Below are 7,500 nucleotides of genomic sequence, written 5' to 3' on the forward strand. Positions count from 1 at the left end.
CCCGCCGGCTGGTCCGCGGGCCAATTGGGGTCCCGTAAGTTAGCGGTCGCGGCCCGGAATTCGCGCCGGCCGGGGAACCAGCGCAGGCGGATAGGCGGTCACGGGAGGTCCCGCCGGCTGGTCCGCGGGCCAATCGGGGTCCCGTAAGTTAGCGGTCGCGGCCCGGAATTCGCGCCGGCCGGGGAACCAGCGCAGGCGGATAGGCGGTCACGGAGGTCCCGCCGGCTGGTCCGCGGGCCAATCGGGGTCCCGTAAGTTAGCGGTCGCGGCCCGGAATTCGCGCCGGCCGGGGAACCAGCGCAGGCGGATAGGCGGTCACGGAGGTCCCGCCGGCTGGTCCGCGGGCCAATCGGGGTCCCGTAAGTTAGCGGTCGCGGCCCGGAATTCGCGCCGGCCGGGGAACCAGCGCAGGCGGATAGGCGGTCACGGAGGTCCCGCCGGCTGGTCCGCGGGCCAATCGGGGTCCCGTAAGTAGCGGGTCGCGGCCCGGAATTCGCGCCGGCCGGGGGAACCAGCGCAGGCGGATAGGCGGTCACGGAGGTCCCCGCCGGCTGGTCCGCGGGCCAATCGGGGTCCCGTAAGTTAGCGGTCGCGGCCCGGAATTCGCGCCGGCCGGGGAACCAGCGCAGGCGGATAGGCGGTCACGGAGGTCCCGCCGGCTGGTCCGCGGGCCAATCGGGGTCCCGTAAGTTAGCGGTCGCGGCCCGGAATCCGCGCCGGCCCGCAGCCACCGCCAGGCGGATAGGCTGTCACGGAGGTCCCGCCGGCCGGGTCCGCGGGGGGAACTGCGCCCTCTGGCGGACACGCCATTGTAAATGAATGGGGTTTGGCACTTAGTGCATTTTTCGCCGAAGCCGACGAGCGCTCCGGGCGAGGAGGCCGGATTCTCGCCATCCGTGGCCGGCCGGGGAACCGGCCAAGGCGGATAGGCGGTCACGGGGGTCCCGCCGGCTGGTCCGCGGGCCAATTGGGGTCCCGTAAGTTAGCGGTCGCGGCCCGGAATCCGCGCCGGCCAGCAGCCACCGGGAGGCGGATAGGCTGTCACGGAGGTCCCGCCGGCTGGTCCGCGGGCCATTTAGGGTCCCGCGAGTGAGCGGTCGCGGTCCGGAATCCAGGCCGGCCAGGAGGCACCGCCAGGCGGATAGGCGGTCACGGAGGTCCCCGCCAGCTGGTCCGCGGGCCATTTATGGTCCCGTAAGTTAGCGGTCGCGGCCCGGAATGCACGCCGGCCAGGAGGCACCGCCAGGCGGGTAGGCTGTCACGGAGGTCCCGCCGGCCGGTCCGCGGGCCAATTACCTCCAGCCGAGCGGATATGAACTTTATTAGCACCTTCTACGAGATGGCGGAGCCTTATTCGACAACCAGCACCTCGGCTTAGCATTTTCCACGGCCCGCTGATCTTCCAGAAGACGTCCAGCCGGTTTCCTCCTCACATTTTAAGCCGGCCGAGGCTTCCGGCACCCCGGCTAAGCTTTCTCCACGGCCCGCTGAGCTTCCAGGGGACCTCCGGCCGGTTCTCCCGGTGCCTCGCGCCTCGCTTTGTGAGCCGGCCGAGGCTTCCAGCACCTCGGCTGAGCGTTTCCCACGGCCCGCTGAGCTTCCAGGGGACCTCCAGCCGGTTCTCCCGGTGCCTCGCGCCTCGCTTTGTGAGCCGGCCGAGGCTTCCAGCACCTCGGCTGAGCGTTTCCCACGGCCCGCTGAGCTTCCAGGGTACCTCCAGCCGGTTCTCCCGGTGCCTCGCGCCTCGCTTTGAGAGCCGGCCGAGGCTTCCAGCACCTCGGCTGAGCGTTTTCGGCGGCCCGTTGCTCTCCCGGAGGTCGCAACGGGGAGTTACCTCCCTCTCGCGGACACGGCGAGTAAATACACCGCCTCTCGCACTTGGCGCACACTCACTCGCATTGCTACGCCTCCCGTGGCACTTTAAGCGGCCGAACGGCGGGAGTAACTACGACTCTCTTAAGGTAGGCTCACTTGACTATTTATTCATGTATTTATTTATTTTTGACGGTTCGCGGAGGCGATGACGCTCCGCGCGGGTAAACGGCGGGAGTAACTGTGACTCTCTTAAGGTAGGCTCACTTGACATCTATTTATTTATGTATTTATTTATTTTTGACGGTTCGCGGAGGCGATGACGCTCCGCGCGGGTAAACGGCGGGAGTAACTGTGACTCTCTTAAGGTAGGCTCACTTGACATCTATTTATTTATGTATTTATTTATTTTTGACGGTTCGCGGAGGCGATGACGCTCCGCGCGGGTAAACGGCGGGAGTAACTGTGACTCTCTTAAGGTAGGCTCACTTGACATCTATTTATTTATGTATTTATTTATTTTTGACGGTTCGCGGAGGCGATGACGCTCCGCGCGGGTAAACGGCGGGAGTAACTGTGACTCTCTTAAGGTAGGCTCACTTGACATCTATTTATTTATGTATTTATTTATTTTTGACGGTTCGCGGAGGCGATGACGCTCCGCGCGGGTAAACGGCGGGAGTAACTGTGACTCTCTTAAGGTAGGCTCACTTGACATCTATTTATTTATGTATTTATTTATTTTTGACGGTTCGCGGAGGCGATGACGCTCCGCGCGGGTAAACGGCGGGGAGTAACTGTGACTCTCTTAAGGTAGGCTCACTTGACATCTATTTATTTATGTATTTATTTATTTTTGACGGTTCGCGGAGGCGATGACGCTCCGCGCGGGTAAACGGCGGGAGTAACTGTGACTCTCTTAAGGTAGGCTCACTTGACATCTATTTATTTATGTATTTATTTATTTTTGACGGTTCGCGGAGGCGATGACGCTCCGCGCGGGTAAACGGCGGGAGTAACTGTGACTCTCTTAAGGTAGGCTCACTTGACATTTATTTATTTATGAATTTATTTATTTTTGACGGTTCGCGGAGGCGATGACGCTCCGCGCGGGTAAACGGCGGGAGTAACTGTGACTCTCTTAAGGTAGCCTGACTCGACGTCTTTTTCAACGGTGGCTGGAGGACCCGGGCGGTTCTCGGGGGTGCGTCGCTCCTCACTTTTGACGCCCGAGGAGGCTCCCGGCACCTCGGCTACGCGTTTTCGGCGGCCCGCTGAGCTTCCAGAAGACCTCCAGCCGGTTCTCCCGGTGCTTTCCTCCTCACGTTTTAAGCCGGCCGAGGCTCCCGGCACCCCGGCCAAGCGTTTCCCACGGCCCGCTGAGCTTCCAGGGGACCTCCGGCCGGTTCTCCCGCGCGCTTTCCTCCTCACTTTTAAGCCGGCCGAGGCTTCCGGCACCCCGGCCAAGCGTTTCCCACGTCCCGCTGAGCTTCCAGGGGACCTCCGGCCGGTTCTCCGCGCGCTTTCCTCCTCACATTTTAAGCCGGCCGAGGCTCCAGGCACCCCGGCTAAGCTTTCTCCACGGCCCGCTGAGCTTCCAGGGGACCTCCGGCCGGTTCTCCGCGCGCTTTCCTCCTCACTTTTAAGCCGGCCGAGGCTTCCGGCACCCCGGCCAAGCCTTTCCCACGGCCCGCTGAGCTTCCAGGGGACATCCAGCCGGTTCTCCGCGCGCCCCCCTCCTAACTCGACGCCCGAGGAGGCTCCAGGCACCCCGGCCGAGCCTTTTCGGCGGCCCGCTGATCTCCCGGAGGTCGCAACGGGGAATTGCCTCCCTCTCGCGGACACGGCGCGTAAATGCACCGCCTCTCGCACTTTGCGCACACTCACTCGCATCGCTACGCCTCCCGTGGCACTTTAAGCGACCGGGACCACCGCGAGCGCGGGCGATGACTAAGAGGCTCCCCGGCCGGCCTCGCGGAGCTCCGACGCTCCCCCGCGGGACTTCCGGCGGCCGGCCGGAGCCTCGGCACGGCTGCCGCACTCCCTAATAACACCCCGCGGACCCCCGCGAGCCGAACGCTCGCTGCCGCGGGCGACCCGTGCCAAGGCGGACGCGTGACGGCGCGGGAGCCCTCGGCACTATATCACGGTCACGTATGTAGTCAAATCGTGTAAAATCACCGTTAGTTTATTCATAATATAGGTAATAATTAAATAAATATTAACATCGCGTATATCATTAATAAACACATGTATGTATTTATTTAATAATTAAATAAATATTAACATCGCGTATAATCATGCGCAATACTTCGTGGCCGACCGGGGAACCGGCGAAGGCGGACGCATCGCGGCGCGAGAGCCGTTGGCACTTTGGAAAAATAAATAAATAAATAAATAAATAAATAATAATTCGCCGACCGGGCTCCGGGGGGAGAGGCCGATTTTTGGCCGTTCGTGGCCGACCGGGGAACCGGCGAAGGCGGACGCATCGCGGCGCGAGAGCCGTTGGCACTTTGGAAAAATAAATAAATAAATAAATAAATAATTCGCCGACCGGGCTCCGGGGCAAGAGGCCGAATTTTCGCTCGTTCGGGCCGACCGGGGAACCGGCGAAGGCGGACGCAGCGCGGCGCGAGAGCCGTTGGCACTTTGAAAAAAAAAAAAAAAAAAAAAAATTCGCCCACCGGGCTCCGGGGGAAGAGGCCGGCTTTTCGCCGTTCGCGGCCGACCGGGGAACCGGCGAAAGCGGACGCGCTCTCTAACGAGCCCCGCCGGCCGGAGGAAGTGCGCCCTCTGGCGGACACGCCGTTGTAAATGAATGGGGTTTGGCACTTAGTGCATTTTTCGCCCAAGTCGAAGCGCGCTCCGGGCGAGGAGGCCGGATTCTCGCCACCCGTGGCCGGCCGGGGAACCGGCCAAGGCGGACGCGCTCTCTAACGAGCCCCGCCGGCCGGAGGAAGTGCGCCCTCTGGCGGACACGCCGTTGTAAATGAATGGGGTTTGGCACTTGGTGCATTTTTCGCCCAAGTCGAAGCGCGCTCCGGGCGAGGAGGCCGGATTCTCGCCACCCGTGGCCGGCCGGGGAACCGGCGAAGGCGGATAGGCTTTCACGGAGGATCCGCCGGCTGGTCCGCGGGCCGATTAGGGTCCCGCGAGTGAGCGGTGGCGGTCCGGAATCCAGGCCGGCCAGGAGGCACCGCCAGGCGGATAGGCTTTCACGGAGGAGCCGCCGGCTGGTCCGCGGGCCGTTTAGGGTCCCGCGAGTGAGCGGTGGCGGTCCGGAATCCAGGCCGGCCAGGAGGCACCGCCAGGCGGATAGGCTTTCACGGAGGACCCGCCGGCTGGTCCGCGGGCCGTTTAGGGTCCCGCGAGTGAGCGGTCGCGGTCCGGAATCCAGGCCGGCCAGGAGGCACCGCCAGGCGGATAGGCTTTCACGGAGGACCCGCCGGCTGGTCCGCGGGCCGTTTAGGCTCCCGTAAGTTAGCGGTCGCGGTCCGGAATACAGGCCGTCCAGGAGGCACTGCCAGGCGGATACACTCTCTAACGAGCCCCGCCGGCTGGTCCGCCGGGGGAAGTGCGCCCTCTGGCGGACACGCCGTTGTAAATGAATGGGGTTTGGCACTTAGTGCATTTTTCGACCAGCGGCAACGCAGGCTGACGGGCGGCCGCTTCCACGGGCCGGTACTACTCTACGGAGGCGCTAGCCGCCTCCGGTGGGGGCCGTGTGATCTCGCTGGATGCCCGAGGACCTTCCGCGAGGCCCGGCCGCAGCTTTTACGCGCGCCCGGTCCTATTACCTGGTGGAAGCTGGAGGCCGGGGCTCCGCAGCTCGCCGCCCGGGGACCTTCCGCGAGGCCCGGCCGCAGCTTTTACGCACCACCGCTGCTATTCTCTGGCTCCGGCTTCGTCCCGGAGGGTGCTTGGGGAACGGCGGCGCACACCGCGAACGGCCGGTGGCGGTCGGCTGGTGGCGGTCGGCTGGTGGCTGTCGGCTGGTGGCGGTCGGGGGTGGCGCTTGGGGATGGCGCTTGGGGATGGTGGCTGTCGGCTGGTGGCGGTCGGCTGGTGGCGGTCGGCTGGTGGCGGTCGGCTGGTGGCGGTCGGGGGTGGCGCTTGGGGATGGCGCTTGGGGATGGTGGCTGTCGGCTGGTGGCGGTCGGCTGGTGGCGGTCGGGGGGTGGCGGTCGGGGATGGCGCTTGGGGATGGTGGCTGTCGCCTTGTGGCGGTCGGCTGGTGGCGGTCGCCTTGTGGCGGTCGCCTTGTGGCGGTCGGGGATGGCGCTTGGGGATGGTGGCTGTCGCCTTGTGGCGGTCGGCTGGTGGCGGTCGCCTTGTGGCGGTCGCCTTGTGGCGGTCGGGGATGGCGCTTGGGGATGGTGGCTGTCGCCTTGTGGCGGTCGGCTGGTGGCGGTCGGCTGGTGGCGGTCGGGGGGTGGCGGTCGGGGATGGCGCTTGGGGATGGTGGCTGTCGCCTTGTGGCGGTCGGGGGGTGGCGGTCGGGGATGGCGCTTGGGGATGGTGGCTGTCGCCTTGTGGCGGTCGGCTGGTGGCGGTCGGCTGGTGGCGGTCGGCTGGTGGCGGTCGGGGGGTGGCGGTCGGGGGTGGCGCTTGGGGATGGTGGCTGTCGCCTTGTGGCGGTCGGCTGGTGGCGGTCGCCTTGTGGCGGTCGGGGGGCGGCGGTCGGGGGTGGCGCTTGGGGATGGTGGCTGTCGGCTGGTGGCGGTCGGCTGGTGGCGGTCGGCTGGTGGCGGTCGGCTGGTGGCGGTCGGGGGTGGCGCTTGGGGATGGCGCTTGGGGATGGTGGCTGTCGCCTTGTGGCGGTCGGCTGGTGGCGGTCGCCTTGTGGCGGTCGGGGATGGCGCTTGGGGATGGTGGCTGTCGCCTTGTGGCGGTCGCCTTGTGGCGGTCGCCTTGTGGCGGTCGGGGATGGCGCTTGGGGATGGTGGCTGTCGCCTTGTGGCGGTCGGCGGTGGTGGTTTGGGACCGGCGTCCGGCGCAAAGTGCGTGTTGCGCGGGCCGGAGAAAATTTAGGCCAGGGGCCCGCCGCTGGAGAAATTTTTAGGTACCAGGGGTGGATTTTTTTTGTCACCGCAGGAGGGGGACGTTGCCTCCGTCCGTGTCCGACGGAAAGTGCGTGTTGCGCGGGCCGGAGAAAGTTTAGGCCAGGGGCCCGCCGCTGGAGAAATTTTTAGGTACCAGGGGTGGATTTTTTTTGTCACCGCAGGAGGGGGACGTTGCCTCCGTCGGTGTCCGGCGGAAAGTGCGTGTTGCGCGGCCCGGAGAAAGTTTAGGCCCGGGGCCCGCCGCTGGAGGAATTTTTAGGTACCAGGAGCGGATGTACTTACTTCCACAGCGCCCGCGCGCTCCCGGCCGGTGTCCGAGGATGCTGCCTCATCCCCGGACGCGCCTCTTACGCACGCCCGCTGTCATCCTCCGGAGACTGAGTTCCACTTAGTGGAGGCTACGTTCCACTTGGGGGAGGCTGCCTACTCCCGGCTGACGCCCGAGGATGCTGCCTCATCCCCGGACGCGCCTCTTACGCACGCCCGGTGTCATCCTCCGATCACTAAGTTCCACTTGGAGGTTCACAAGACGGGCGCGGACGCACACCCACGCCCGGCCAGAGTGACCGAGAGGCGGACATACGTTATCTTACGCACGCCCGCTGACATCCTCCGACGACTA

Source organism: Syngnathus scovelli, unplaced genomic scaffold (assembly GCF_024217435.2).
Source record: "Syngnathus scovelli strain Florida unplaced genomic scaffold, RoL_Ssco_1.2 HiC_scaffold_207, whole genome shotgun sequence".
NCBI lineage: Eukaryota > Metazoa > Chordata > Actinopteri > Syngnathiformes > Syngnathidae > Syngnathus > Syngnathus scovelli.